This window comes from Myxocyprinus asiaticus, chromosome 45, assembly GCF_019703515.2.
Source record: "Myxocyprinus asiaticus isolate MX2 ecotype Aquarium Trade chromosome 45, UBuf_Myxa_2, whole genome shotgun sequence".
NCBI classification, from domain to species: domain Eukaryota; kingdom Metazoa; phylum Chordata; class Actinopteri; order Cypriniformes; family Catostomidae; genus Myxocyprinus; species Myxocyprinus asiaticus.
In genome coordinates, this window is record NC_059388.1 from 203878 (window position 1) to 209877 (window position 6000).

Sequence of the window (6000 nt, forward strand, 5' to 3'; positions counted from 1 at the left end):
GTTTTTTTTACATTTTCATGAGCACATTTGATCATTATTGATTTATGATACCTTTATTAAATATAGATGTTAAATGGCATGATATCGTTTGATGAACGACTAAATGTTACACATATGAACAGTTCTTGAGGGAAGGTGGGAGACTTGAGCAAATCTTTTTGCACATAATTTCAGTATTTGATAACGTTCATAATGTTAAAGACAACGTATCAATTAATTTCATAAAAACACAGATTAAAACTTATATGAACAGTCTGTTCTCTTTAGATTCTGATGTGGGGACAGCGCACGTTGTCCAGGTTTCCCCTCATGATTTTGGTTCAGAATAGTTCCTTTTGCTTTTTTAAATGATTTGACCGATTCAAAAAAAATCTAATTCACCAAGCTGCATTCGGTTTACATTTACAATTGTGTCATTTTTTGAGGCGTTCAGTTGCAAAAGTAATGAAAGGGTCTGGAGAAATTAATCAGAGAAAAAGTATAAATTTTCTCTTAAAATGTAGTGAAGTAAAAGTGAAATTCAACAGAAATATTTATACTTTAGAAAAGGTAGAAATATTCAAAAAATGTACTTAAGTACAGTAACAAACTATTTGCAATTTGTTGTAATACACCTCTGCTTAACACATGATTTTCCATGTGTTAACACTGAAGGGGTGGGTTTACCCAATCTCTTCTCCATATTGATAAGTTGAATACTTTCACTAACAAATGTTTTTTTTTTTTTTTTTTTTTTTTTAATTAACATTTTTTATTCATTAATTTATACATGACAAAGAAAAACCCAATGCATATACAAGGAATCAACATTGTACATTCAAACCCTATTAATACAATCCCACCCTGACACCCAACGAACACCCTTGTGGTCCCACATAATAACACACACAACCCAAAATAATAATAATAATAAACATACGTACATAATTAAACTAAACTACACTCTCCACATCCTTTCTAAGAGAGTCCCCCCAAAAAACTAAATAATTGCCCCACTAATGATTTCAGCCACAAATAAGTCCCTAAACCCCAGCCTTCTACTTACCACTACTGCAAATGCAGCCACCCTCCCCATTTCCACACCACTCCGAAAAAGAGGGTGCTCCATTCAACTTCCAACCCCTTAAAATTATTTGCCTGCCGATCATGAGGCTGGTCAGAACCCAATTTTTAATGTGATTATCCCCCAAATTTATGACTGCCTCATCACCCAAAATACAGTGTCTGGGACAATGTAAAATTTGAATGCTTAAAACGTCACACATACAACTCTGAACTTTCAACCAAATTCTTGAATCTTAGCACACCCCCAAAAACATTGATTGTGTCTCCATCTTCTGACTAGCATCACCAGCAGGTAGGTGTGTTTTAGAAGACCAAGCCTATATAATCTAGAGGGGGTCCAATAGAATCTATGTAAAATCTTAAATTGCATAAGGTGAACACTTGCATCTCTAGATACAGACTTTACTTTTTTTTTAATCCTAGCCCACACTTCCTCCTCCAATACCAAGTTTAAATCTTTCTCCCATAATCTCTTGATAGAAGTTAAAGCTCCATCCCCCAGACTCTGAATTAACAGGGAGTAATACACTGATGCCTCATGACCTTTTCCAAAAGCAGTAATCACCTCTCCCAGAGTATCTGCTGCTTTAGGGGGGTATGAACTACTCCCAAAAATATTACAAAGCAGGTGGCGCAGCTGTAAATACCTAAAGAAATGAGATCTGGGCATCTCAAAGTGTTGAACCAAATTTTCAAAAGGATCTCAACACTCCACTCTCATATAGGTCACCGAGTGTAGTAACCTCCCTCACAATCCACTCTGACCAGCAGAAAGGGGACCTTTCAATACATAATTTAGGGTTCTGCCATATGCTCTGAGCAACATTAAATAAATGTCCCAATTAAACACACTGGACACTTTTGTCCATACCGAGTGCAAATGCAGGATAACAGGGTGTGACTTAACTACTCCGGTTAGTTTAATAGAAAGGCTTTGCAATGGCGAAATAGGGGCAAAAACTTCCTGTTCAATACAAAACCAGGGAGGGGGTCTCTCAGGTGGAAGCAACCAATGAGTCAAATATCTGAGACTGAATGCAGTCTTGGGTAGGCCTAGCCCACCTTTGTCAAACTTGTTAAAATGTAATCTGGGACGTTTACCATTCCATATGAAGGACTTCGCTATACTGTCAAATCACTTGAAATAAGAGAGGGGGACATCTATAGAATAGAAACCTTTATTTTGGTCACACATTATACATACATTTTTGCATACATACAGTGAAATTTATTTGTTTTCACATATTCCAGCTAAGCTGGGGTCAGCCATGATACAGTGCCCCTGGAGCAGATAGGGTCAAGGGCCTTGCTCAAGGGCCAAACAGTGGCATCTTGAACCCCTGACCTTCTGGTCAATAACCCAGAGCCTTAACCGCTGAGCCACCATTGCCCCGGCGAGAAATTGTAACAAGTAGTTACATTTTGGAATACAGTTCATTTTCATAACATTAACCTTCCCACTCATAGATAAATGTAATGAATACCACCTGCTCACATCACTCGAAAACCTTTTAATTAAGGGGTCAAAATTAGCTCTTACTAAATCAGACAAATTTGCTGGGAATAAAATCCCCAAATACTTAATGCCCTGTTTGGGCCACTGGAAGGCGACCAGCTGGAAAGCCGTTACTGGGCAGTACGCTGTCAGAGCCAAAGCTTCGGATTTAGACCAATTGACTTTGTATCCTGAGAATTTAGAAAAGGAATTAATAATTCTGTGGAGGCAAGGCATAGATCGAGTAGGGACGGACACAAATAACAAAATATCATCTGCATAGAGCAAAAGCTTATGCGCCATACCTCCGGCCACCACCCCTGGAATAATATCCTCCTTTTTTATCGTGGCTGCTAATGGTTCCAGGGCAAGACAGAACAATAATGGGGAAAGAGGGCAACCCTGCCGAGTGCCCCTATCCAGAGTAAAATAATCTGAAATGAATCCATTTGTTTGTACCGCTGCTACAAGGTGTCTATAAAGTAACTTAATCCAACCAATAAACGTACTCCTGAATGCGTACATTTCCAAAATCTTAAAAAGATAATCCCATTCTACCATATCAAACGCCTTTTCAGCGTCAAGTGAGATGGCCACGACCGGAGTCTGATCATTCATCACTGACCACATGATATTGATGAAATGCAATTATTATCAGAAGAGCTATGACCCTGAATAAACCCCACCTGATCTATATGTATAAGAGATGTCATAACTTAATCGGTTAGCCAGAATCTTTGACAATATTTTAACGTCTAGCTGGAACAGGGAAATTAGACAATAACTCTTACACTCGCTTGGATCTTTGTCTTTTTTAAGAATCAGACTGATCCGGGCTTGTGTCATGGTTGGCGGAAGCTTTCCATTCTTTAATGACTCCGTATAAGCTTCTAGCAAAAGTGGAGCCAATTCTGTAGAATAAGATCTAAAAACAAATTGAGCAGCAAAGCCATCTGGCCCCGGAGCCTTGCCTGTAGGCAAGGCCTTAATTACCTCGCTAAGCTCCTCCAAGATTATCTCATAATCAAGAGAGTTTTTTTGCTCAATCGTCAGTTTAGGAAGATCTAATGGTTCCACAAAGTTTCTAATATCTTCATCAATAGATGAAGACGTGGAACTATAAAGATCAATATATAATTCTTTAAAGGCATTATTAATATCAATGGCCGAGGTAAATATTTCACCACCAGCAGATTTCACTAAGGGAATAGTAGAAAAAGACTCTCTCTGCTTTATATATTTAGCCAAAAGCTTCCCTGCTTTGTCACCTGACTCAAAGTATGACTGTCTTGCCCTGAATAGCCAAAACTCCACTTTCCGCGACAAAATAGTGTTATATCTATATTTCAATCGGGTTTATTCTCTGAGGCCATCAGCTGACATACAGTGCTTCAGCTCTGCCTCGGCACTTTTAATATTTCCTTCCAACTCCACAAGTTCTCGTGCTTTGGATTTTTTGATGAATGAGGCATACTGTATGATCCGGCCCCTAAGAATCACTTTAAGTGCCTCCCAAGCCATGTTCACAGAGGATACTGAGGACCAGTTACATTGATTTCAGTCTTTAACATTTGTTGGAAATCAGGATTTTGCAGAAGAGATACATTAAGGCGCCAACTATATGATTTCTTTTTCTCTATATGTGGCATCACCTCTAAACTCACCAGGGCGTGATCTGAGACTAAAATGTTTCCAATTGAGCAATCAACAACAGATGAAATTAGGGATTTGGATATAAAAAAAAAAAAATCTATTCTAGAATAAATCTTATGGACTGATGAAAAAAATGTATAGTCCCTACCGGATGGGTTCAAAAGTCTCCAAATATCCGAAAGACCAAGATTTTTACACATCCTGTGAAGCATCAGTGTCGCTCTAGGGGGTTTACACTCTTTTGCTTCACTATGATCAAGGACTGAATCCATCAAAAGATTAAAGTCTCCTCCCAATATTATATCATGAGGGGTGCCAGCAGCTTGCAACATCCCTTCAAGATCTCTAAAAAAGCCCTGATCATCAGCGTTAGGTGCGTAAATATTAGCCAAAATCAACCTTTGCCCTTGAATTTCAGCTAAAACAATAATGACTCTTCCTAATTTATCTTTAGTCTGTTTGAGACATTTGAATTGTAGATGTTTATTAATCAATATAATGACTCCCTTGCTCTTACTTGAGCCAACACTAAAGAAAACATGTCATCTTGCCAAATTTTTCAGCTTCCTGCGGGGAGAGATGTGTTTCTTGAAGAAACACTATATCATATTTCTTACGTTTAAGAAAATAAATAACCTTCCTTCTTTTTATGAGGTGCCCCAACCCATTTACATTCCATGTGGAGAGAGATAGTACACTCATATTAACAACTGACATATTGATATAATAAAAAAAACTAAATTGTGTGTGAAAAACAAAATTATACAGACCACATTCCCCATTAGTGAAACAATCAACCCCCGAACATCCCCCAGAACAAAACAAACAGAAAAACATGAGCATTAACCCCGTGCACGAGAGCGCCATCCGGCGACAATCCCTCTAGACTCAAAAGGTCCATGAACGCCCACGAGTCCCCATGACAACTTTGCCATCGGATTGCTCAATTTTGCCTCACAAATTTGTGAGGCAAAATTACATAACAGAAAATACTTTGTGAAATAAACCCAGTTAATAAGAAGAATGAACAGAAAGAATGTGTAGATTCATTCACAGAACTGTCTCATGGATGTGATCTTCCACAAAACAAATTCCAGCTGATATAAAACCGTTCAGATTCCTCGGTCAGACAAACGAATGTTCAGTGAGCCGGCTGTTATGAGTTCAGCGGATGACGTAATCATTCCAATGTCCCATAAAAAAAACTCAACAAAACAAACTACAGCCAGCAGGAGGAATAAGCACGAAGAATGAATAGATTAATCCACAGCTGTTCCAATGAGTGTTATTCAATAGAACAATCTCCAGCCGCTAGGCAGAACCAACACAAAAAGAAACAAAACCAGCATCCTGGTTCCCCGGATGATCGAGTCAATTCACTCGGAGGCTGCATAAAAGTATATACCATGACTTACACAATCCGTCAGCTTTATAAAAGACATCCTTTGTGTGAGCATGTAGATATTTTGCGGTCATCCATAGTGTCCACTCTCAATCTGTCCGGGAACTTCAATGCAAAAGTAATCTTCCATCAATGCAAAAGTTTCTTTAAGGAAAAGTGTTATTCACAAAACAAGCTCCAGCCGCTCGGCGGAGCCAATGCAAAAAACCTAAAATGTTGCCCAGCTTCCTCAAGAGTAAGTACAGTGAGTCAGACCCACTCACATGAGAAACATCCAATGGTTTACTCAGACATTGATTCTATAAAAGATATTGCCTGATTTGAACATGTAAATACTTTGTGACCGACCTTCATTTCTATTCTCAGTTTGGCCGGAAACATTAGA